The 26822-nt window shown below is 36.6% G+C and overlaps 1 long non-coding RNA gene across 1 annotated transcript in view; it reads left to right on the top strand.

Moving 5' to 3' along the window:
- The window catches only part of LOC134731194 (uncharacterized), a 48463-nt gene extending 23158 nt beyond the window's left edge, over positions 1–25305 (top strand). The window contains exons 2-4 of the long non-coding RNA XR_010113347.1: positions 14591–14878; positions 16479–16596; positions 23464–25305. This is a non-coding gene — a long non-coding RNA (uncharacterized LOC134731194). The remainder of the gene's footprint in view (positions 1–14590; positions 14879–16478; positions 16597–23463) is intronic.
- Positions 25306–26822: the final 1517 nt, after the last annotated feature.

Below are 26822 nucleotides of genomic sequence, written 5' to 3'. Positions count from 1 at the left end.
CTATTGCAACCTTTTAAAGAATGAACTAGATTGAAATGTACTAATATGAATAGGTTTCCAATAAATGTTATAGAGGGAAAGAAAGTTTTAGAATAGTATATTGTATGCTATTACTTTAATTAACATACACTTGAAAAACAATAATGCACGTGGGTGTACATACATATATGTATATATATGTATATATGCACATACTTATATACATATATGTGTATATGTATATAAATATATATGTGCATATATATATAATATATATATTCTGCTCCCAGAGAGCAGAAACTGTCTCTATAGAATTCTTTCACCTCTAACAACTAGCACAATGAATAACACAGAAAATTGTGAATTAATGATCTCATTAATTCATCAGTTCATTTGATCCACGAATAGTTAATTAGCACCTACTCTGTACTCTCATAATAAGTTAGGGAACACAACCCAAAGAGCTTACATTCTATGAATGGAAGAATGAATGAATATAAGCTGAGAGAAATCATCTAGAGACATAAAATCCATTTCAAAAAACTCTCCCAAATATATAATTAATCTATTTTAAAGAATTTCATGCCTTAGAAATTCCACTATTTTGCCAATCATTTCCATAGTTAGCATAACTTTTTTCGATTTTGTGACCATTTTCTTTTCTTTTCCTTTTTTAAAAGTACTGTCTACATTTATATTTTAAACTCAGTAAAAATCTAGTAGATTCTCTCCTGGATTTTATCCTTTCGTTATAAATCAATTCTTTAAAATACCTGTCCTTTAATGACACTTTGCATTGCTGCACAATTCTACTTCATCACAGTAATAATCTCTCACAACAGCATTGCTCTTTATATTTTACCAAATACTTCTATACATTATTTTTATGTGATCCTAAATATAATTTTCATTTGCTTCTAACAGAAAATCAGTGAAGTGAGCAGTATTTATTTAATAGACCTATGGGCTAAGGCTCAGTGGAGCTAAGCAACTTGCCCAAGGTTAAAGAGCTAGGAACTGGTAGCATCAGAACTAGAACCCAGATCTTTTGAGTTCTAAGACAAGACTCACTCATTTTATCATGTCTGCACACTTAGTTCAAGAGTTCTGGGGCAAAAAGACCTAATTATTTTAAGAAACCATGTTTATTTGAAAGATGAGACAACTACAACTCAAGGGAGAGCATATAGAGTTCTAAACGTGCATGCTTTCTCCAAGCCAAGGTGTGTTAAACATCTAAATTGGAGTTATGCACGCTCGGTTAATATCTATGGCTTTTTTATGCTTACCATTGAGATTTCAATTCATGAAGGCAGTAACGACAACAGCGAAGACAGTTTCTTAAGGCTTTTCCTGCACTTCTGTGCCCTCTATTTGATCATCTGCCAAGGTTTGTGAATAGTGCCAAATCAAACAGCACAGCATCTCTATGAGGCTCCTCCTGGGAGTTAAGGAATTCTGCAGTTGGAGCACGGGGTAAGATATAAAAGGCACAATTATGTTTTTCTTTGAAGAGTTTAGAGGCAGACAATGTTAATCTATTCTTTTGGAATTTCTGGTGCTAAACTCCCTTCATTAAACAGCCTCTTCACTTCCCTTTGCTTTTCTGGCCAGGTTATCCTGCATTAATATAAACATCCTAAAGTAAGGAGGAATACAGTGATCTGATTCTTTTGAGTTTTCTCAATAAGAAGATCATACATAAGCATCAAAGGAATAAGAACTTGATTTCCATTTGCATTCTAAATTACCAAAGAAAAAACGTTAGAGTTTTCTCATACTCATTTTGTGCATTGATTTCTAGTGATCTCTTTTCCCGTGCTTATGTTTGTCTGAATTCAATACCAGGATAGTGTGTTAAGCGTGATGTTATTCTTTTTTATTTAATGGTAATTAATTATAAAAATTGTTTTGAAATATATTTGAATTTTCTCTTCAAAGATGCTTTCTTTTCTTGCTATTTAACCTACTAATTTTCTATTTGGCTTCATGATCTAATTTTTGTTAATCTTGAGAAAATTAGCAAAATTAATGCAAATTTTGTATATTGTTATAATAGCATGGGATTAGTTACAAATGCAAGCAGATACACCTTTTAAGTGTAAAGAACCGAAAAGCAAAGTGTTTATAGTTTTATCATTGGCTCTTTGGTTTTTCTTATAAAGTATGTGTTTTATATCAGTAATCATCAGCTAAAATGTTTTTAAAGAAAACATAATTATAAGAGGCCGAGGCAAGAAGATCACTTGAAGTCACGAGTTTGAGACCAGCCTGAGCAACATAGTGAGACCCTGTCTCTGCAAAACTGTTTAAAAATCAGCTGAGTGTGGTAGTGCATACCTGTAGTCTGAGCTACTTAGGTGGCTGAAACAGGAGGATCACTTGAGCCCAGAGTTCGAGGCTTCAGTGAGCTGTGATTGTGCCATTGCATTCCAGTCTGGGCAACAGAGTGAGACTCAAGAAAGAAAGAAAGGAAGAAAGAAAGAAAGAAGGAAAGAAAGAAAGAAAGAAAGAAAGAAAGAAGAGAGAGAGAGAAAGAAAGAAAGAAAGAAAGAAAGAAAGAAAAAGAAAGAAAGAAAGAAAGAAAGAAAGAAAGAAAGAAAGAAAGAAAGAAAAGGCGAAGGAAGGAAGGAAGAAAGAAAGGAAGGAAGGAAGGGAGGGAGGGAGGAAGGGAGGGAAAGAAAAAAATAAAAAATAAATAGGCCAGGCATGGTGGCTCACACCTGCAATCCCAGCACTTTAGGAGCCAAGGTGGGTGGATCACTTAAGGCCAGGAGTTCGAGACTAGCCTGGTCAACATGATGAAACCCCATCTCTACTAAAAATACAAAAACTGCACTCCAGTCTGGGTAACAGAGCAAGATTCCGAACAAAAAAAAAAAAAAGAAAGAAAGAAAGAAAGAAAAAAGCAAGCATGCCTATCTTTGCTTTCTTTAAAATAAGTTTACTTTTAATTATTATGGGTACATCATAGTTATATATATTTATGGAGTACTTGTGATGTTTTCATGCAGGCATACAATATGTAATGATCAAATCAGGGTAATTGGGGTATCCATCACCTCAAGGATTGATCATTTCATTAGGTGAGGAATATTCCAATTTTATTATTTTAGTTATTTTAAAATATACAATAAATTATTGTTAACTATAGTCATATAGTCACCCTACTGTGCTACTGAATACTAAATCTTATTCATTCTAACTGCATTTTTGTACCTATTGACCATCCTTTTGTTTTTTTATCTCCCCCTCCTTGCTACCTTTCCCAGCCTCCAGTAACCATCTTTCTAGTCTCTATCTCCATTAGCTCAATTGTTGTTTTTTTTTTTTTTTAGCTCACACATTTGAGTGTGAACATGCAATATTTGTCTTTTTGTGCCTGGCCTGTTTCACTTAATATAATGATCTTCCATTCCATCCGTGTTGCTGCAAATGACAGGATTTCATTCTTTTTATAGCTGAATAGTATTCCATTGTGTATATATGCCACCTTTTCTTCACTTATTCATCCATTGATGGACACTTAGGTTGATTATATTTTGGCTATTGTAAATAGGGCTGCAAACAAACATGGGAGCGCAGATATCTCTCTGATATACTAATTTCTTTTCTTTTTGATATATACCTAGCAGTGGGATGATTGGATAATATGGGGGGTCTATTTTTAGTTTTTGAAGAAACTAATCCACTATTTTCCATAGTGGATTAGTGGCTACAGTAATTTATATTCCCACTAACAGTGTATGAGGGTTCCCCTTTCTCCACATCCATGCCAGCATTCGTTATTGTCTGTCTTTTGGATAAAAGCCATTTTAACTGGAGTAAGATGATACCTTTTTGTAGTTTTTATTTACATTTCTTCATCAGCCAAATTTTTTAATAAAATGATACTAGTCTTTGCCATAAATATTAGAGGAACCAAAAAAAAAAAAAAACAAAGTCCTGAAATCTAGTATTTAAATTTTAATTTTGTGACAAGATGGGCTAGATGCTTACCAAACCCATTTCCTTTTCCTGGGTGTAGGAATAAGATAAAGGAAAACTCTTCCTTACTGTAGAAATATAGTTAATAAAGGTACAGGAGAAAGGAAATAGACAATTACAATTAAGCAAACACCATAGTAATAATTGTGTGTCATAAAAACAAGATCCATCAATGAATGCCAAAATCAGTAGGTGAAAGTTTGAAGAGAAACACTTTCTATAGCCTCAAAATGTGTCCTCTAAGATCTTTAGTAACTACAAAGAGAAAGATAGTAAGTTTACAGTGGTGAAATGCAGCAGACACCAACTTAACCAAGCAATCAGAGTCAACATCACTGGTAATAAAGACATTAATATTATGAACCCAGATATAATGCCCTGAGAAAGACACAACATCATTTCTCCCTCTTGGGTAAGGTCATGTGATGAATTATCACCAGCAGGAGATGAGTGAAGGTCCTGTGTCACTTTCAGGCTCAAACAGTCAAGCAAGCCCATCTCCTCCACACAGTGGTTTCCAAACTGCAAGCTGGATTCCTATGTGCAGGGACAAAAGTGTTGAGGATGGCAGAGCTTTGTCATCCTCAGTCATTGGATGACATCATATAGCAGAGTCACCAAAAACTGTGTTGAACTGTATCATGAGTGAGAAATAACCTTTTATTATATTAAACTCTTGAGATTCAGGGATTCAGATTAACTCTTATAACAGTTAATTTACTCAGATTAATTCTATCCATTTATATTCAACCTCTGGTTGTATCTCCCTTAAATTTAGTGTTATAATGGATTTTTAATAACAAATTTTAAGAAAATTGAAAGACATGAAACAAAAATCACCTATATGTCACAAAATATTTTGAACACACAGAAAATAAATATACAATATGCAGGAACATTGTAAACATGGTAATAAAACAACAAGTCAAATTAGTGAAATACTACTAATTTGTTTCTGTCAAATTGATTCATTAAAATGGTTATAGTCCATGTTGGTGAATGCATGGCAAAATAAGGACATTTATATTCAGTAAGAAGTATAATTGTTGCATTATTTTGGGAAACAAATTTAATAATATATATTAAGACCTTTAAAAACGTGCATCCCTATTCACCCATAATTCCATTACTAAGAATTTATTCTACAGAAATAATTATTGATGTCATGTACAAGAATGTTATCTTAGCATTGCCTATTTCAAAGGTGGACAGATTACAGTCTGTAGGCCAAATCTCATCTGCCATCTGTGTTTGTAAATAAAGTTTTATTGGAAGACAACCACAACCATTCATTTACATATTGTCTGTGGCGGTTTTTGCATCAGAGCTGGATTTATATCTCTTCTTTGTTAGAAAGGGTGTTGCAGACACAAGGCCATCTATTTACTAGCTTGCCAATGTCTGAGCTTTGCATAATCACATTTGGACAGAAACTCCCATAACAGCCACTAGCTCCCTGAGGGCACTCCTGTTGCCCTGGACATGCTTTGGAGAGGCCAAGTGTGCTTTAGAGTAACTTTGTTTTCTCCTTGGATTCCTATGTCTATATCCATTTAAATCTTTCTGCTTAGCTATGTTACATTTGCAAATATGTCTTTCTGATTCGTCTACCCACAGATCACCTGTAAGGATCTGTCAATGGTTAAATTTTATTAGTCTAGATATGCTACTTCAATTCAACAAGTAGGTTATGTAACCTCCATGTAATTGCTGAGGAGGGAAAATGCATGTTCAATGTCACGGCTACAGAGAGAGGAAGGAGACTGTTTTCATGTGAACTTCTTGCAGCTGCATAAACAGAAGGAAGCAATTATGAATCTCAGGTGTGGAGCCAAGAATTCTAAATCCTAGAAATAGAGTTGATGGAGGAAAGATTGAGGATGATAATAAGTGCATTAAAATGAGATATATGGCCAAAAGAGAAAATATGGTTATTCAGACAAACTGACACAGCATCTTCACTATTTTATTTTAGAAGGTCAGCTTTTATCTCAGACTAGCCAAATCGGATAAGGCAATAAATGCCAAAATGCTTTGCACACCATAAAGTGCTAAAGGAAATAAGGGTTAAAATTCATGATGCCTGGTTTTAAAAACAGCTATGGGTGCATTTTTAACATTTTTAGAGTAGTCTGTATGATAAATTAAAATATAGAGATTAAGAGCTAGAAACTGGTTCACTAATCTATTTAAAAGTACATTTTACATGGTTTACTCCATTTTCACAGATTTTTAGGAGAACTACTCTAAGCCTAAATTCTCTGTTACTTCCTTTTTGCCTCCTTACCCACGAAGGAAATGACATGTACAAGAACACCCTAAAGCAGGGTCTCTACTGAACAGTGGGGTTGAATAACTTGGTAAAAGCTTTATGTCAGTTCCCACCTGGAAATAGTTTAGAGCTTTAGAGCCTAGTTATTTGTTATAATCTGAATGTTTGTGTACCCCCTAAATTCATTGGTTGAAATCCCAACCCCCAATGTGATGGTACTAGGGGGTGGGGCCTTTTGGGAGGTGATGGGGTGATGAAAGTGGAGCCCTCTTGATTGGGATTAGTGCTCTTATAAAAGAGATCCCAGGGAGTGGCCTTGTCCCTTCCACCATGTGAGGACACAGCGAGAAGCTGAGGCCCTCACCAGACACTGAATCTGCCAGCCCTGAAAAGTTGAACTTCCCAGTTCCAGAACTGTAAGAAACACATTTCTGTTGTTTATAAGCACCACAGTTTATGGTATTTTGTTTAACAGCCTGAACAGACTAAGACACTATTCAAGGGGTTGTCTGCATGCCAGCAGAAATAGCACCACCTATGAGCTTGTTAGAAATGTAATATCTCAGGCCCTATTTCAGTCTCACTCCATCAGAATCTCCATTCATCGTTTCTTTTCCTTTTTTTTTTTTTTTGAGACTGAGTCTCACTCTGTCACCCAAGATGGAGTGCAGTGGTGTGATCTCACTGCAGCCTTCTAGGCTCAAGTGATTCTCTTGCCTCAGCCTCCCAAGTAGCTGGGATTACAGGTGTGTGCCACCACGCCCAGATAATTTTTGTATTTTTAGTAGAGACAGGGTTTCACCATGTTGGCTAGGCTGGTCTTGAACTCCTGACCTCAAGTGATCCACCCACCTCAGCCTCCCAGAGTGTTGGGATTACAGGCTTGAGCCACCATGCCCAGCCAGAATCTGCATTGTAACAGGATCACAGGTAATTCACATGCACTTTCAAGTTTACAGCACCCTACAAGAAACCTCTCAGAAGAAAGAGTCTATTGGGACAACAGACCAAGAAATAGTTATGCTCCTATTATAATGGCCATTGGATGAGAAGAACTTAGCAGGATTCCTAGCACATATTCATTCACTTGTCATGCATTTATGAGCAGTGTTATGTGCCAACTACTGTGCTGGTACTGGGAATGAAAAGTTTAAGAAGAATTGGTCATGCTCTCATATTTCACATCCTTGGTTAGCATTTAGTCACCCAGATTCTCCCCTGGTGATATCTGCCTAAGGTCACCATCTATTTCCTTCTCCAGAAAATTGATGACATTAATAACAGCAAATATTCATGGATGGCTTGATCTTTGTCAAGCATTGTGCTGCACTTTAAATACATTCAGCTGTTGTTTTGCCCACTCTCAATTTTTTTTTTGTAGTGATGTAACATGACCTTTTTTGCTTGAAAGGTGCTGCCCTTCACCCTTTTTCTGTCCATACTATTTGAGTGAGGCTGACACAACCAACTTCCTCCAGGATCAAGCCAATCTGAGAATTCTTTCTGTTTGTCTCAGTCTAGAGTACATGACCCAGGAGTTACAAATGAGATTCAGTCCTGGGACTTTTTCTGGAACTATGAAAAAGAAGTACTGTTTTTTAGCTTCTGGTGATCATCTTTGCCAACACATGAAGAGAAACTACTTGAGATTAAAGCCTATCCAAAGAACAGCTCAGCCAAGAGTTGGAGAAAAGGCAAATTTTGAATACATTTATTGAACATCTTTATCCAGCCATATGTAAAGCCAGCCTTTCACTTTCAATTTCCTGTTGCATGAATTAATACATTTCCTTTGCGTTTTTGTTAGAGTTGGATTTTTTGGGGGACCTTCAACTCATGATATCCTGACATTGCACATACACGTTTTCATTTAATCTTTACAATATGCCCCAAAATAGATAGTATTAGTGTAGTCGTTTTCCGGATGAAGAAACTGAGGCTCAGAGAGGTTAAGTATCTTGCTCAATAATACATAGCTGACAGATGGCAGACTAAAATTTAACTCTCAGAATACCTCAGTACAAAACTTTACAATTCATCAGTACCATTGTGGGTATTGTTTACTGTCTGGAATCATTAAACTCTACATTTGAGAAAGATTGAAAAGAAGTAAATATTGTAGAAACTCACTCTAATGGTCTCTATGCTATGAAAATGTATCCCTGAAAGACTGCTGGAATAACTGGTCCATTGCTCACCTTTCTTAACTGAACCTCCTTGAGCAGAGTTTATTACAGACCTCATCTTAATTCAGTTTGTGCAGTAATGGGTTGCAGGTTTACGGTGACAACCGTGGGTAATTTACCCTAAGGTCAAAGCCAGCTCAAGGTAAACTTGGGAAATTACACAAACTTTTTAGCTTCATAGTTCTACTTCTCCCATGCTTTTCCATTTCCCATTTCCCAACAATGACACCCATCTCTAGCACATTTTTCTTGGGACCTAATTTAAAAATTGTAAGAAAAGAATCACACTATTTTTCATCTTAATTTTTTTTTAAATTTAAGAGGAAAAGCAACCTTTAAATTGTGGGTTATCTAGTTTAAAGCTACAGTAATGAACTATTAATAGTGGAAATCTATGATCAGGGAAGGCAACATCTACCGTGATTTCTGCAGTCATAGCCCTGACTCCATCTATCCCTAAGGCTAAAACTGAGCAGGTCTGTGAATACTTTGAGACTGCAGACAGTCATGCTAAACAGAGCCAACCTTATTGGGTAATGCTCATTTAAATAAATTAGATCATAATTTTGCCCTTTGGGGGAGGAAGTGGAAGTCCAAACAAAGAATTGATACGGAACTTTCCTAGCTCTTATGAAAAAGAAAGATAGAGAATTTTGCAAGGAAGTACCATTTATTAAAATGAGCTATCAATAGAAGCTCTTACCAGTCAAAAGAAGGAAAAAGCACTTGCAACACCAGTGTGTCTGTGCTGTTTGTCGCCTATATCCCAACCCCTTTCAATCCCCCATCCTGCTGCTGCTCCACTTCCAAAACAATTTGTTAATATGTCTGTTCTGCAGACCTGCTCTGCATTTGCCAGACTGAATCCTCAAATGCTTTATTCATTTATAGGTGAGGTTAGCTGGAACTACATGAGAAAAATCAAATTTAATCTACTTCTTCCAAGTACACTAGGAGAAAAAGTCAATGCATAGAAATGTCCCTTCTTAATAAGGAAATTCTTTTTTCTTAGTTGTAGCCATAACCATTATCAAAATGTGTATATAAATATATGTATATATTTTTCATCTTTAATTTCACTCAATATAAATATGCATTCATTTATTTATTTAACAAACATTTATCAGTGCCTGCTCTTAGTGAGACATTGTATATGATGTGCTGTATAAAAACATGGAAATTGGAGAGTTCCAGGCTGTGCCCTTCTTTTATCCAACAAATATTTATTGAGCACTTAAATATGAGCAAGGAACTATTGGACAGAGTGATGACTAACTTAAATAAATTATCTGCTTTCTTAGAATTTACATTGTGGTGGAAAGACCACTCATAAAGGGAAACCTTAACAAAGTAAGATAATTCTAGAAAGTGATAAGAAAATAAAACAAAATAATAGAATATTAAGTAACCTGGGGAAGAGGGATAACTTTACATGCAGGTGGTACAAGAAAGTTCCTCTGAGAAAGTTTCAAGGAGTCTTATAATAGATTATTTATTGTTCCCAAATTCTTGCTCTCTTTCCTGGAAGATTACACATCCTTACCATGTGACTTGCAGTGTCTTCTATAGGAGAAGTTTCCTTCCCTATCACGTCAACACCAGGCTTAGCCAGGTGACATGCTTCAACCAATGAAATGTGAGCACGAACACCATGCCTGCCAGCTCCACAGAGAAGCCCTGAGAGCCATCATTTGCTATTGAAAGCTGGCTTGTTCTCTTCCCTCAGCAAATTCCATACTGGGTTTTCTCTTCGAGCCTGACTCCTGGAATGAAGAAGACGTAGGGAGCAGATCCACAGCTGACTCGGAGTTAACGGATGGGCCATGAAGCATACATGAGAAATAAAATATTTCTGAGATACAGTATAACCTGGTCTGAGCTGACTAAGAAATTCTGCTGAACAATGAGAAGGAGCCAATTTTGAGAAGATCAGGGGAAGACACGTGTGTGTGTGTGTGTGTGTGTGTTTGTATGTGTGTGTAGTTGAGAATTCATCTGACATGCTCAAGGAAAAGAAAAAAGCCAGCATGGGTGGCAGAGGGTTGGAAATGACATAGGAGTGGTAAGAGTGAGCTCCTGGTGCAAATCTTTGCAGTTCAGGGTAAAGAGTCTGAACTATATCATTCCTTCAAAAACCTTTAAAAAGATCGAAAAGTTATCTTTAAAACGATTTTTAAACATCACCTTGCATTTCATGTTTTTTAACTTTTTATTTTGAACACATTTCAGACTTACAGAAAAGTTTCAACAATTGCGGAGAGACTTTCCATATAGCCCACATCCAGCTTCTCCTGTCCATATCCGACATAACCACATTACAATGATCAGAACCAGGAAATTAACAATGATATGGTTTGGCTGTGTCCCCACCCAAATCTCATCTTGAATTGTAGTTCCCATAGTCCCCATGTGTCTTGGAAGGGAGCCGGTGAAAGGTAATTGAATCATCTATTGGGGTGGTTACCCTCATGCTGCTGTTCTCGTGATAGTGAGTGAGTTTTCATGAGATCTGATGGTTTTATAAGGGGCTTTTCCCCCTTTTGCTTGGCACTTCTCCTTCCTGCTGCCATATGAGGAAGAATACCTTTGCTTCCCCTTCCGCCATCATAAGTTTCCTGAGGCCTCCCCAGCCCTGTGGAAATGTGAGTCCATTAAACCCCTTTTCCTTTATAAATTACCCAGTCTCAGGTATATCTTTATTAGCAGGGTCAGAACGGACTAATACAAACACTAACTCAACACTATTAAATAAGCTACAGGTTTTATTTGAATCTTATTCCTTTTCCCATTCATGTTGTTTTTTTAAGTTCAGGATCTTGTCCAGGGTCTTACTTGGGATACTACATTGCATTTGGTTCTTCTTTTTCCTTAGTTGCTGCACTTCACATTTTTAAGGGTTTGTTTTTTGTCTTTTTTGACCTTGAAATTTTGAAAAATATTGGTCAGATATTTTGTCAAATGTCTCCCAACTTGGAGTTGTCTGATGTTTTCTCATGATTGGAATGGAGTTATGGATTTTGGCACAAATACCACAGAAATAGGAAATGTTAATTGGTATAGCCATTATGGAAAACAGTAGGGAGGTTCCTTTAAAAACTAAAAACAGAACTACCATATGACCAAGCAGTCTGGATATATACCCCATGGACATGAATCAGACCTCAGAGGTAGATAACTTTGCTTCCATGTTCATTGCAGCATTATGCATAATAGTCAAGCTATGGAAAGAACCTAAGTGTCTGTCGACATTTCAATGAGTATATATATGCAATGGAATTTTATTCGGCCTTCAAAAAGGAAATCCTGCCATTTGCAACAAAATGGGAGACATCACACTAAATGAAATTAGCCAGACAGAGAATGAAAAACACTGCGTGATCTCACTTATATGTGGAATCTAAAAAAGTTGAATATATAGAAACAGAGCAAAGAATAATGTTACCAGGGGTGGAATGTAGGGGGAATATATGGAGATGTAGGTCAAAGGATACAGAGTTATAGTTATGCAGGATGAATAAATCTAGAAATCTAATGAACAGCATGGTGACTATAATGAGTAGCATGGTGACTATAGCTAATAATATTATATCTTATACTGGAAATTAGCTAAAGGAGTGGATTTTAGGTGTTCTTACTACAAGAAAAAAAGTAACTATGTAAGGTGATGTATAAGTTAATTTGCTTGGTGGTCATAATCATTTCATTGTATACGTCTATATCAAAATATCATGTTGTACACCTTAAATATATACAATTTAAATATATATATGTGTGTGTGTATGTATATATATATGTTTAACTCTGTATCCTTTGACCTACATCTCCCCATATTCCCCCTCCGTTCCACCCCTGATAACCTTTATTCTTTTCTCTTTTTCTATATATTTGACTTTTTTAGATTCCATATATATATATGATTTTGACTTTACTTGGTTAAGTTGGTGTCTGCTGCATTTCACCACTGTAAACTTACTATCATTCCTTTGTAGTTAATAAAGATCTTAGGGGACACATTTTGAAGCTATAGAAAGTGTTTCTCTTCAAACTTTCACCTATCAATTTTGACATTCATTGATGGATCTTGTTTTTATGACACACAATTATTACTATGGTGTTTGCTTAATTGTAATTGTCTATTTCCTTTCTCTTGTACCTTTATTAACTGTATTTCTACAGTAAGGAAGAGTTTTCCTTTATTTCTCATTTACTTATTTAACCAAGCATTTATTTATGTTAGTGTGTACTTATAGATATTTGGGGTATTCCGTAGGATATAATCCAATATTGTCATTTATTTCATTACTCAAATTGTTCTAGATTTGGCTCTTGTTTTTTCAGTCGGCCCCCATCTTTTAGTGAACATTTCCTTACATTCTGCTAGCACAAGATATTCAGGTTCATTTTGTATTTTTCTGACCTTAGCCCTGGAACTAACCATTTCTCCTGGGGGCCCTGGTTCCTTTCATTGGAGAATGGTGTTTAGAAACCAAGATCTGAGTGCTGCATGTGCATTACTACTGGGATGCCACTATTTCTAAGCCCCCTTAGCAGACAGAGTTAGGAAAGATATTTAAGTACTTTAACCCACATACATGACATATCTGTAGTTCTCTATTTATGTATCTATGTATATATGTATGTATGTATGTATGTATGTATCTGTCTATATCTATCTATATGTTAGAAAAGATATATGTGTACTTTAAGCCATATACATAACATATCTGTAGTTCTCTATATATCTATCAATCATATCTATATCTATCTATCTACATCTACATCTCTATCTATCTATCTAGCCATGAGTTTATGCTGATACATCAGATTCCAGTACAACACTACAGTGTTCTCTATAGTCCAGGGCTCCCCAACCCCTGGGCCTTTGATTGGTACCCTGTCCATGGCCTGTTAGGAACTGAGCTGCACAGCAGGAGGTGAGGGAGCATTACCACCTGAGCTCCACGTCCTGTCAGATTAGGGGTGGCATTAGCTTCTCACAGCAGCACGAACCCTATTGTGAACTGCACATGTGAGGGATCTAGGTTGTGCGCTCCTTATGGGAATCTAATGCCTGATGATCTGAGCTGGGACAGTTTCATCCCAAAACCAACTGCTTACCCCACCCCATTCATGGAAAAACTGTCTTCCACGAAACCGGTCCCTGGTGCCAAAATGGTTGGGGACTACTGCTTTAGTTTTTACTTTTTCCTTATTTTTAAATTCTTTCCCTGGCAGTGAGAAACCCATTTCTTATTATCTTCAGTATATTTACCTATTTGTTCAATTTTAGCATACCCATTGTTTAAGAATTATCAAACCATAAACCTTTGAGAAACACATTTACTTGTAATATTACAGGATTTATGCATGCATAAATACTATTTATGCATAATAGTTCTTTGTGTCTTTAGCCTTACAATATCCATCAAGACAGTGTTCTCCAAACCTAGTTCTTTTCTTCCCCATTCCCTTGAATATGGTTATATTATTTATTTGCACTATGGGCAGATCATGTGTTCTTGTTTCTGCTCCAGTTTGGGCTCCCCCTGGATCCTGCTTGGTTATTGTTTATTATTTTGGGTATGTGATGGATACATGAAACATTACTATGATTCTAAGGGTAAGAGCTCTTAAATATATATACTTAGAAAAATGTCATGCCCTCCTCATCCCTGCTAACCTGTTTTGATTCCTCCATTCTTTCCATCCTTTTCTCATCTTACTCCATCACGTAACCAATCTCTTTAGTTTCTGCTTTACCCTCTCTGTATCTCTTCTACACAAAGAAGTTGATATTTTTTCAAATTTCTTTTTTTCTTATTTGAAGAGTAGCGTATTATAGATATTCTTTTGTGCTTTGCTTTTTAGTGTAACAATATGTACTGGAAATCAAAGTGTAATACTCTTTGCACCTAAATTAAAATATATGATAGCTCTGGAATAAAAAAAAATTTCAAAATAATGTGTTCTTTAAAGAACACTGTTTAAATTCAAACCTTAAAATGTTCCTATTTTTACATCCATCTGTATTTCTGGCAAAGGAACAAATATTTTAACTTTGTGTACTCTGGGCAATGTTCACCATTGTCAAGCTCAGCTTTCCTTGAAGGTCAGCAGGCCTGACATCTGACATGGAATCACGAAAATTGTCTCTCCCTTTCCGCAGTTGGAAACTATGCAAACTGTTGGAAAAAACTGGAATTGACTAGCTGTGTTTGGTTTGGACAACTCATTGAAATGAGAGGGAGCCCAGCACGAGTTCTGCTTGAGTGATGTCTGAAAATCTGGCCTCTCAGTCTACCTTAAAAGCCTACCTATTTGGCTTTCACTAGAGTTCAGATACATAAACCAAATATCTTTGCTTTGGCTTCTCTTGAGTCATATCAATCTACACCTCATCAAGAATATGAAGTTTGGAAGAACAAAGAAGCAATTGAGCATCCTAAACCCAACTGTTAGTTTTGGTTTTTGGGAATGTCCATGAAAAGACTTAAGGTTGTTTTATTAATCATGTTTTGTTGGTATTTTCTGTGGCTAGTAGGAATTTGAGTAGAAAAAGTTGTCTTTTCTGTTGTCAGTATGAAAAATTTATACCTACCAATGCCAACTTTTAAATTTAGGATTTTTAAAATTACACTTTTATAAAAGAAAACACTTATCCAGGAAAGTAGATGTCAATTAACATTTTAAAAGATTGATGTGTTTGAATATTAAGAAAGCCAATTACATTTTGGTCTGTCAGTTAAAGAGATTTTTCTGTGTTTATAATATAATATTTCAAAACCTAGTTTAGTGATATATTTGTATATAGAAAGATTAACAGCTTGAAAATTATATCTTCATGAAGAAAGAAAGAATAGAGTGCTTTATTTAAAAGTTATAGCTTTTCAACCAAATCTGGAAATACTATATCTTTGTCCACCTCCATCAAGAATGAAGGAAATTCTCTGGGTAGAAAGGCCTTACAAAAATTTCATAATCTCTAAGTTAACTTAGAGTATGGGGAATTAGAGAACCAAATTATCAAGATGGTCACCTTCACTATCTACTTGCTCTTTATATATAAGTACTTTGATGTGGTCAAAATTTCTACTTCTAAACTTATTTTAAGATACTTGTATGGTCCTAGAACAAATTTCTTGTACAAAAGAAGCATCTGTGAAGCATTAAAAGGGCAATTGCCGAGGCCCCATACCCAGAGACTTTGATTTTGGTCCTGAAATCTGTATTGTTAACAAGGGCTGGTAGTTAAGAAACAGTGTCCTAGACTGGAAGGGGACATGAAGATCATCTAGCCTAACCCACTTATTTTACAAATGAAATGGTTGAGATCAAGACAGGAGTCAAAGCCAAAATATTGTTACTTATTCATTCAAAAAATATTTAAGGGGCACCCATACTTGATGCATGAGGCACTGAGAATACTGTGGCAAATACGACAGAGTGAGGCTTGCCTTTATAATCTCACAGGGAGTCAGGGTTCATGGCAGAAGTAAGATTATGCAAACTGAATTATGTCCTAAATCAGAGTTCCTGCTATTCTAATATGCAGCTTTTGCCTTAGTTTGGGTTATCATTACAATCCTTGAGAAAGACATATCATCACTACAACATCTGAAACTGCAGGCAAGGGGAATGTCATAGAGGTAGATTTTACCATGGGATGGCCCTCACAGTTTACTTTTAATTTTTATAAATAATTTTACAAGTAAAATATATGAATTGTATATTCTTTTAAAATAATACTTATCCTTCAGATTTTTCCCATGTTCTTGAAAAGTCTGTTACATTTGCAATAGTTATAATTCCTTACTGGCTTCCACCTCTGAAAAGTTTTGGGGTTACGTTGAAATGTTGACAAGGGGGAAGCACTTGCCCCTTCACCATCCCCAACTTCTAAAACTCACACTGGGGCTAACTCACATTGTGAGCCCTAAGCACTGTCAAGCTCAGTCTTTTGCTTATGTTGCTTATGATGGGTTAGACAAGCTCATCTGTGGTCAAGCTTATGTAACTTTACTTATAAAAAATGTATTGTTTTGTTTTGCATACAGTAGGGCAAGTAACATGAACATTGATACACCAAGTTCCTTCTTGTTTTTCCTTGAAAGTTGGCTTGATGAATGTATTCTGCAGGGATTTTAAAGGTGTGGAAATGAAGCAGACATCAAGGTAATGATTTCAGCATATTAAACCTCTGTATGATGTGAAAAGACAGAGTTCATAAGTAAAGGCTGAGAGTTTGGAGATTAATTTAAATTCCAGAACAATATATAGTCTCACTATTGCTAACTCTAAAATCTGGATTCAATAAACTTCTGCTTTCCGGGTCTTTACCAAGATTCCTTTCTTAACTTGTATTTCTGTCTTAGAAGCACTCGGTCCCAATCAAATTCTATTGGGTGAATGAATAGTGAATTATAGTAACATAGTTCTCAAGCAAAATGTAAACAGAATGCTAAAGAATTTTAGTAAATGATTAGTTTTAATATCTATCATTTATGTTGTAGATTTCATTGTAGGCTTATAGTGGGGATTTCTCAAACATACTAATAGTAGCATTAACCTTTCATTTTGTATTAACTTAATAGATGATACAATATATTAAAATAAATTTTAAACTTCAAATTGCTTCACTCTTTCCAATTAAATTGTCACTTATATTTGGATAGAATTTGGATGGAATTTTGTGCAAAATTTTTAAAAGGCCAAAGGCAGGAAAAATTATTCCATTGGATATCATAAAGTTTGCATATTTATTCAGACCTTCTTAACCTTGCAAGTCTGTTAAAAGTGGTATGGAAATTGTTCATGAACAGGCTTCCTCATTAGATTTTTGGCACCTTTATATTAGTCCCAGCCAGAACCCTGAAGAGCAAAGGCAAAATTGGAACACATTTATCTGAATATTTCAGAATCTCCAATGAGATTACTTCTAAAAGCCGGCAAAGGGTCATGGGGATTCTTTTATTCCTGCTGCTGCTTGTATAAAAATCTATCATTATCCAAATTCATTATGGAAAAAAATTGCTACCTCCAAATATGCTTTATTTGTAGAAAGTCTGTGCACAAACTTTTTGGTTGAGTTTCAGGTCTAGAAAACAATCTTATTAAACACGGCGGCCATCCAAGTGCAATTTAAAGATCCCATGGCAATTTTCAAAAGGAGCAAGGATTAATCCCAAATCCTGGCCAGTATCAGTAAAACTGCTTCTAATTTCCACAGTCCTGTTTGAGCTACTGTCAAGAGCACAATGGGTTTCTCCATTAGCATACACAGTTTCTCACTACCAATGTTTAACTCATTACTTTGTAAAGCACTTTAAAGTACTTTAAAATACTCCAAGTATGAAAACTGCTCTTTAAAAACAGTCCTGTGCTGTTCTGCCCCATATCAGAATAACCTACCTAATCCACCTGAAATAACATTAATGATTCCTAAACTCAAAGCTTTACAAAGGCATTTTTCTCCACCAATTCTAAATAAAATACATGGCACCATGTAGATTACTTTCAACCCATATCTAATTAACATGCTATGGTTTATACTTGTTTTTTGAAAATGGCCATGAGTGATCTAAGTCCCCTCCTTAACTACCAACATCTTGATAACAGAATCCACTTTTGAGTTATCTCTCTGAGAGCCAGTCACATTATATATTTTAAAGTAGCTACTTAATTAATATTTGGGATAAAAATTGTCATTTATTGATTTTTTCAAATATCCATCCCATCCATCTGTCTTTCTCATGTGACAGTCATGAGCCAGACACTAACGATAAAGAGGTACATTTTAATTTTTTTTCTTCAACGTTTATTTTTAAGTTCATGGGTACATGTGCCAGATGTGGAGGTTTGTTACATAGGTAAATGTGTGCCATGGTAGTTTGCTGCACAGATCATCCCATCACCTAGATATTAAGCCCAGCATCCATTAGCTATTCTTCCTGATGCTCTCCCTCCCTCCACTGCCCCCTCAAAAAAATGGGTTCCAGTGTGTGTTGCTCCTCTGCAATGTGTCCATGTGTTCTCATCATTCAGCTCCCACTTACAGGGGACAACATGTGGTGTTTGGTTTTCTGTTCCTAAGGATAGTGATGTCCAACTTTATCCATGTCCCCACAAAGGACATGATCTTGTTCTTTTATGGCTGCATAGTATTCCATGATACATATGTACCACATTTTCTTTACCCAGTCTATTATTGGTGGACATTTGGGTTGATTCCATGTCTTTGCTGTTGTAAACAGTGTTGCAGTGAACACATATGTGTATGTGTCTTTATAATAAAATGATTTATATTCCTTTGGATATATACCTAGTAATGGGATTGCTGGGTCAAATGGTATTTCTGCCTCTAGGTCTTTGATGAATTACCACACTGTGTAAATTGATTGAACTAATTTACACTCACACCAACAGTGTAAAAGTGTTCCTTTTTCACCACAACCTCACCAGCATCTGTTGTTTTTTGAGTTTTTAATAATACCCATTCTGACTGGCGTGAGATGGTATCTTCTTGTGGTTTTGATTTGCATTTCTCTAATGATTAGTGATGTTGAGCTTTTTTTCATGTTTGTTGGCCGCATGTATGTCTTCTTTTGAGAAGTGTCTGTCAATGTCCTTTACCTACTTTTTAATGAGGTTGGTTGTTTTTTCTTGTAAATTCTTGTAATTCTTGTAAGTTCCTTGTGGACTCTGGATATTAGACCTTTGTCAGATAGATAGACGACAAAAATTTTCTCCCATTCTGTAGGTTGTCTGTTCACTCTGATGGTTGTTTCTTTTGCTGTGCAGAAGCTCTTTAGTTTAATTAGATCACATTTGTCAATTTTTGCTTTTGTTGCAATTGCTTTTGGCATCTTCATCATGAAATCTTTGGCTGTGCCTATGTCTTGAATGGTATTGCCTAGATTTTCTTCTAGGGTTCTTATAGTTTTGAGTTTTACATTTAAGTGTTTAATTCATCTTGAGTTAATTTTTGTATATGGTGTAAGCAATTGGTCCAGTTTCAATTTTCTGCATATGGCCAGCCAGTTCTCCTAGCACCATTTATTAAACAGGGAATCTTTTTCCCATTGCTTGTTTTTGTCAGGTTTGTTGCAGATCAGATGGTTGTAGATGTGTGGTCTTCCTTCTGAGTTCTGTATTCTGTTACATTGGTCTATGCTCTTTTTGTACCCATACCATGCTGTTTTGGTTACTGTAGACTTGTAGTATAGTTTGAAGTTGGGTATCATGATGCCTCCAGTTTTGTTCTTTTTGCTTAGGCTTGTCATGGCTATTCAGGCTCTTTACTTATTCCATATGAATTTTAAAATAGTTTTTTCTAATTCTGTGAAGAATGTCAATGGTAATTTAATAGGAATAGCATTGAATCTACGAATTACTTAGAGCAGTATGGCAATTTTAACAATATTTATTCTTCCTATCCGTGAACCTGGAATGTTTTTCCATTTGTTTGTGTCCTCTCTGATTTCTTTGAACAATGTTTTGTAGTTCTCCTTGAAGAGGTCCTTCACTTCCCTTGTTAGCTGTATTCCTAGGTACTTTATTGTTTTTGTAGCAATTGTGAATGGGAGTTCATTTATGATTCCACTCTCTGCTTGTCTGTTGTTGGTGTATAGGAATGCTAACAATTTTTGCACATTGATTTTGTATCTTGAGACTTTGTTGAAGTTGCTTATCAACTAAAGAAGCTTTGGGGCTGAGATGAGGAGGGTTTCTAGATATAGGGTTTTGTCAGCTGCAAACAAAGGCAATTTGACTTCCTCTCTTCCTATTTGAATACTCTTTATTTCTTTCTCTTGCCTGATTGCCCTGGTCAGAAATTCCAATGCTATGTTGAATAGCAGTGGTGAGAGAGGGCATCCTTGTCTTGTGCAAGTTTTGAAAAAGAATACTTCCAGCTTTTGCCCATTCAGTATAATATTGGCTATGGGGTTGTCATATATGGCTTTTATTATTTTGAGGTATGTTTCTTCAGTGCCTACTTTATTTAGAGTCTTTAATATGAAAAGATGTGGAATTTTACAAAAGGCCTTTTCTGCATCTATTGAGATAATCATGTAGTTTTTGTCTTTAGTTCTGCTAATGTGATGGAATCACATTTATTGATTTGCGTATGTTGAACCAACCTTGCATCCCACAGATAAAGCCTACTTGGTTGTGGTAGATAAGCTTTTTGATGTGCTGTTGGATTTGGTTTGCCAGTATTTTATTGAGAATTTTTGGCATTGATGTTCAAGAATATTGGCTTGAAGTTTTCTTTTTTTTGTTGTATTTCTGCCAGGTTTTAGTAAAAGGATAATGCTGGCCTCATAGAACGAGTTAGAAAGGAGTCCCTCCTTTTTGATTTTTCTGGAAGGGTGTCAGTAGAAATGGTACCAGCTCTTCTTTGTACCTCTGGTAGAATTCGGCTGTGAATCCATTTGGTCCTGGCCTTTTTTTGATTGGTAGGCTATTTATTACTGCCTCAATTTCAGAATTTGTTATTGGTCTATTCGCAATTCAATTTCTTTGTGGTTTGGTCTTGAGAGGGTGTATGTGTTCAGAAATCTCTGCATTTCTTCTAGATTTTCTAGTTTATGTGCATAGAGGGGTTTATAGTATTCTCTGAGGGTTGTATGTATTTTTGTGGAGTCAGCAGTGATATCCCCCTTATCATTTCTGATTGTGTTTATTTGATTTTTCTCTCTTTTTTATTAATCTAGCTAGCAGTCTTTTTTTTTTTTTTTTGATGGAGTTTTGCTCTTGTCACCCAGGCTGGAGTGCAATGGCACAATCTTGGCTCACTGCAACATCCACCTCCCTGGTTCAAGTGATTCTCCTGCCTCAGCCTCCCGAGTAGCTTGGATTACAGGTGCCCACCACTACATCCAGCTAATTTTTGTACTTTTAGTAGACACGGGATTTCACCACTTTGGCCAGGGTGGTCTCAAACTCCTGACCTCAGGTGATCAGCCTGCCTCTGCCTCCCAGAGTGCTGGGATTACAGGTGTGAGCCACCACACCCAGCCTATTTTATTAATTTTTTTCAAAAAACCAGCTCCTGGATTTGTTGATTTTTTGAAGGGTTTTTCACATCTTTATCTCCTTCAGTTCAGCTCTGTGGTTATTTCTTGTCTTCTGCTAGTTTTGGGTTTTGTTTGCTCTTAGCTCTCTAGTTATTTTAGTTGAAATGTTAAGCTGTTAAGTTGAAATCTTTCTAGCTTTTTGATGTGGGCATTTAGTGCTATAAGTTTCCCTCTTTACACTGCTTTAGCAGCATCCCAGAGATTCTGGTACATTGTCTGTTCTTATTAGTTTCAAAGAACTTACTGATTTCTGCCTTAATTTCATTATTTGCCCAAGAGTCATTCAGGAGCAGGTTGTTCAATTTCCATGTAGTTGTGTGGTTTTGAATGAATTTCTTAATCTTGAGTTCTAATTTGATTGCATCGGTCTGAGAGACTGTTACGATTTCAGTTCTTTTGCATTTGCTGAGGACCGTTTTACTTCCAATGTGATCAATTTTAGACTTAGTGCCATGTGGCAATGAGAAGAATGTATATTCTGTTGTTTTGGGGTGGAGAGTTCTGTAGATATCTGTGAGGTCCTCTTGATCCAGAACTGCGTTCAGGTCCTGAATATCTTTATTAATTTTCTGTCTATTTTCTCACAGTGGGGTGTCCCATTATTATTGTGTGGGAGTCTAATGCCTAATGTCTCTTCGTAGGTCTCTAAGAAAACATGCTTTATGAATCTGGGTGCTCCTGTATTGGGTACATATATATTTAGGATACTTAGCTCTTCTTGTTGAATTGACCCTTTACCATTATGTAATGTCCTTCTTTGTCTTTTTAAATCTTTATTGGTTTAAAGTCTGTCTTCTCAGAAACTAGGATTGCAACCCCTGCTTTTTTCTGTTTTCCATTTGCTTGGTAAATTTTCCTCCATCCCTTTATTTTGAGCTTATGTGTGTCTTTGCACATGATGGATCTCTGAAGCAGGAGAATTACTTAAACCTGGGAGGTGGAGGTGGCAGTGAACCGAAATCATGCCACTGCACTCCAGCCTGGGCAATACAGCAAGCCTCTGTCTTAAAAAAAAAAAAAAAAAAAAATTGAAGATTGGCCACAGTCTCTTCTGGCTTGTAGGGTTTCCACTGAGAGGTCTTCTGTTAGTTTGATAGGTTTCCCTTTGTAGGTGACCTGGCCTTTCTCTCTGGCTGCCCTTAACATTTTTTCTTTCATTTTGACCTTGGAGAATCTTATTATGTTGTGTCTTGGGGTTGATCTTCTCATGGAGTATCGTACTGGGGTTCTCTGCATTTCCTCAATTTGAATGTTGGCCTGTCTTGTTAGGTTGGGGAAGTTCTTCTAGATGATATCCTGAAGTATGTTTTCCAACTTGGTTCTATCTCCCCATCTCTTTCAGATATCCCAATCAGTAGTACGTTTGGTCTTTTTACATAATTCCATATTTCTTATAGGTTTTGTTCATTCCTTTTCATTCTTTTTTCTCTCTTCTTATCTGCCTGTCTTATTTCAGAAAGATAGTCTTCAAGCTCTGAGATTCTTCCCTCTGCTTGGCCTATTCTGCTATTGATACCTGTGATTCCATTGTGAAGTTCTTGTGCTGTGTTTTTCAGCACCATCAGGTTGGTTATGTTCTGCTCTAAACTGGCTATTCTGGCTATCAGCTCCTGTATTGTTTTTCATGATTTTTGGTTTCTTTGCATTGGGTTACAACATGCTCCTTTAGCTCAGCTAAGTTCATCATTACCCACCTTTCAAAGCCTACTTCTGTCAGTTCAGCCATCTCAGTTCTGTGCCCTTACTGGAGAGATGTTGCTGTCATTTGGAGGAGAAGAGGCACTCTGGCTTTTTGAGTTTTCAGGATTTCTGCATTGATTCTTTCTTATTTTTGTGGGCTTATCTACCTTTGATCTTTGAGGTTTGCTCTCCTTTGACTGGGGTTTTTGTGGGGTCTTTTTTGTTGATGTTGTTGTTGTTTTCTGTTTGTTTTTCTTTTAAAAGTTATGCTATTCTTCCATAGGGCTGCTGCAGTTTACTGGGGGTCCACTCCAGACCTTAGTTGCTTCAGTTTTTCCCTGTACCTGGAGATATCGCCAGTGAAGCCTGCAAAACAGCAAAGATGGCAGCCTGCTCCTTCCTCTGGAAGCCCCATCCCAGGGATGTACTGACCTGTTGCCAGAGGGAACATGCCTGTAGGAGGTGGCTGGAGACCCCTGCTGGGAGGTCCCGCCCACTTGGGAGGAATGGGATCAGGGACCCACCCCAAGAAGCCCTCTGGCTGCCCTTTGGTAGAGTAGGTGCCAGGAGACCCTTCCTTGCCTGGATCGTTTGTATTTTCCAAAGTTGGCAGGCTGGAATGGCTGAGTTTACCAAACTGCAGAGATGACAGCTGCTCTTCCCCTGTGAGCTTCATTCCAGGGAGAGATCAGAACTTTGTCTGTAGAACCCTTGCTTGTGTGGCTGAAGCCCCTGCAGGGAGGACTTGCCCACTGAAGAGGAATAGATTGAGGTACCGCTTAAAGAAGCAGTCTGGCCATGATCTGGCAAGGCAGCTGTGCTGTGCTGCAGGGAACCCCTCCTCGCCCGAACTTCTTGTATTCTTCAAAGCTAGCAGGCTGAAACCAATAAATTTAAATTTAAAGAGGTAAAAATAAGTAAATGAAGATAAAGAAAAATAAATTGAATGATTTATTCTGCCTTCAGGAGCTCTTAGATGATGTAGGAAAACAAATAATACTGTACAATCAAAGTCGAAATTCCTTAAGCAGAGGGTCTTATGAGAACACAAAGGGAAGGCAACTGGAGCTTTACAGATGACTTCCTAGACTAGAGATACCTGATGTGGGTCTTTAGGGTTAAGTCATTAATAGCAAGGCCAAGTAGAGGAAGAGCATCTCCTGCAGAGAAAAAAAGAATAAGCAAAGTCTGGCTGTTGAGAGAATTGCAAGTGCTTAGTATGACTACAGCGGTAGTCTCAACAGGAGCAGGACATCCCTAGGGGATGTTTTGAAAAATTTTTGTGGAATTTTCTTGGTCCCAGTAATTAGTAAGCACTATTAGCCTTAAAATGATAAAGGGCCACTGAGCTAGGTGTTCTGCAATGGGCAAGACAATTGCACACAATGAAAAATTGTCCCAAGTTCAAGTTTGGACAAGTTAGGGATGTCCCTCCAGGCATTTTTGTCAATGAAAAACCTCTTTGTAACTGTCTTGGCATAGAGCCTAACTCCATATATACATATAACACAAAATATTTTTGCACAGTTTTAATACACACTAAATTTTCCAGGGACACAATTACATAAATTAAGGAAAGATCATGCTTTGCTGTGTTTGGAACTTATCAAGAGTCATTCACCATTCTAGAAAATAGCATCAAAGATGCAATATAGCTCTTGGTGTCTGAGTTGCCAGTTCAGCCATCTGTGTCAATCTGTATTTGTAGATATTGCAGTCAAGGTGATATTATTTTTAAGCAAAAGTGTCTGACAACTTTATTAAGTTCCCCAATGTAGCTGTGCCATAGCATTTTAGATTATTTTAAATTGTATATTACTTTCCTTTTATTTTTCCTCTAATGATAGATACTTAGGGCATTTTAAAAAAAAAAACCCAATGAGAAGATAGGTTATTTTATCTATGAGTTTCATTTCAGGATAGTAAAAGTGTATTACAAAATGCTGGTTGTAACAACGGGGACATTAGGTTGCAAAGGACAGAATGGGCTGGTATGTCGGTAGCATCTCTTTCCCCAAAGACCTCAGTTGTGACATGTGAAACTCTAATTGCTATGTGATGTTTCCAGTTGTAAGGGCCTGATTATGGTTTAATGCTTGCTGGAAAAATAAATGAGCAAAATCAAGTTAGGAGACCACTTATTTTTCCCTGCATGAAACATTTTAATGTGACTTTACACTTATATTTCCCTGGCTATTTTGGCAACATAAAAGGCCCAGTCTATATCAAGGCCCAAGTGAATAAATTCAAGAGCTGTTTTTATCTTAACTTTTCTAACTAGTCGTTTGGCACCATTCAGAGACGGTAATGATAATAGCAATGATATTAATGAACTAGCATTTAGTAAGCACCTACTACATGCTAAAGACTGGGCAAAGTATTTTCCATAGCAAATCTCCTAGCCTTACAATTAACATGTAAAGGTAAACACTTTTATCACTACTTTATTTATGAACAAAAGGAATCAAGTGACACTCCTGAGGCCACACCAGCGTTAAGTGGTAGAGGAAGGATCCAAGGCCAAATGTACTTGGATCCTCTTTCTATGACACCAAACTTTGCGTATGTAAAAATAGTGTTCTCTTCTGGGTTTCTGTGATTTCACACATTCTAGGCAGGTAAGATTTTAAATGGACAAACTGCAGCACATGGGTGAAATCTGTTCCCACTTGAAACTGGTAGAAAAATAGCTAAGAAGCATACAATTTAGTATTCATTGGCTACTATATGGCATCATGACAAAATGGCAAGATCATAGGCCTCTGCATGAATTATAATGAAAGCAGATAAGATATGAACATACTGATGTTTGATTGCTTCAAATTTGGAATTACTTGAATAGATGTTTTGGGTTTAACTCTGACATCACCCAACATTCGTTGAAACATGGGGTGCGATTATGACGTATTAAAGGAAGAATTAGTACCTGATCATATTGTCCTTGGGAAGAAATTACTTTTATTTCTAGTCTCCCTTTTTAAAAAATAAAGGAAGGAGACAAGATATTGAAACGTTCACTTCAAGATATTGAAATGAGGGATTTCCTTATGGCAAAGACAAGTGACTTATCCCATTGTTGTCACTGTGGTAAATGAATACCTCTTATCAAAAACACTTAGAATAAAGATTTCAAGTAAGTTATGAAAAAAATTGTTAGAGCTGAACAAGTTGCGCTTTAAATTTGCTTTACTATACAGAATTTAAGTACCTGTTGAGATTTTACACTGATTTCATATTATTTCCCTTCTCCCCACCCCCATTCATCTTCGTCATCATCACCACAACCCACATGTGGAGATTATTGAGTAGAAAAAAGGTTGACTTCAGAACCAGAGAAACTTAGATTGACATTCTGGGTCTGGATGGGAGACCTGGAGCAAGCTTCTTTTCTTCCATTAGCTGCATTTTTTCTGGAAAGTGAGAATAATTCCATGTGTAAGCAGAACTATGCCTGGCACATGGCATGTGCTCAATAAATGGCAGCTATCACTGAATGTGGTAAATACCAAGGAGAAGAAGGGGCATAAGCCATGGTCCCTGGGCTCAAACAACTTAAAATTTATTTGGGATAAAAGGACTCATACATAAAAGATAAATGCTAATAGATCACAGACTATACTAATTGCATAATGAATCAGACAG

The sequence above is a fragment of the Pan paniscus genome, chromosome 9, assembly GCF_029289425.2.
Source record: "Pan paniscus chromosome 9, NHGRI_mPanPan1-v2.0_pri, whole genome shotgun sequence".
Lineage (NCBI taxonomy): Eukaryota > Metazoa > Chordata > Mammalia > Primates > Hominidae > Pan > Pan paniscus.
The sequence above is the reverse complement of the archived record's forward strand: the minus strand, read 5'-3'. Positions and strand labels throughout refer to the sequence as shown.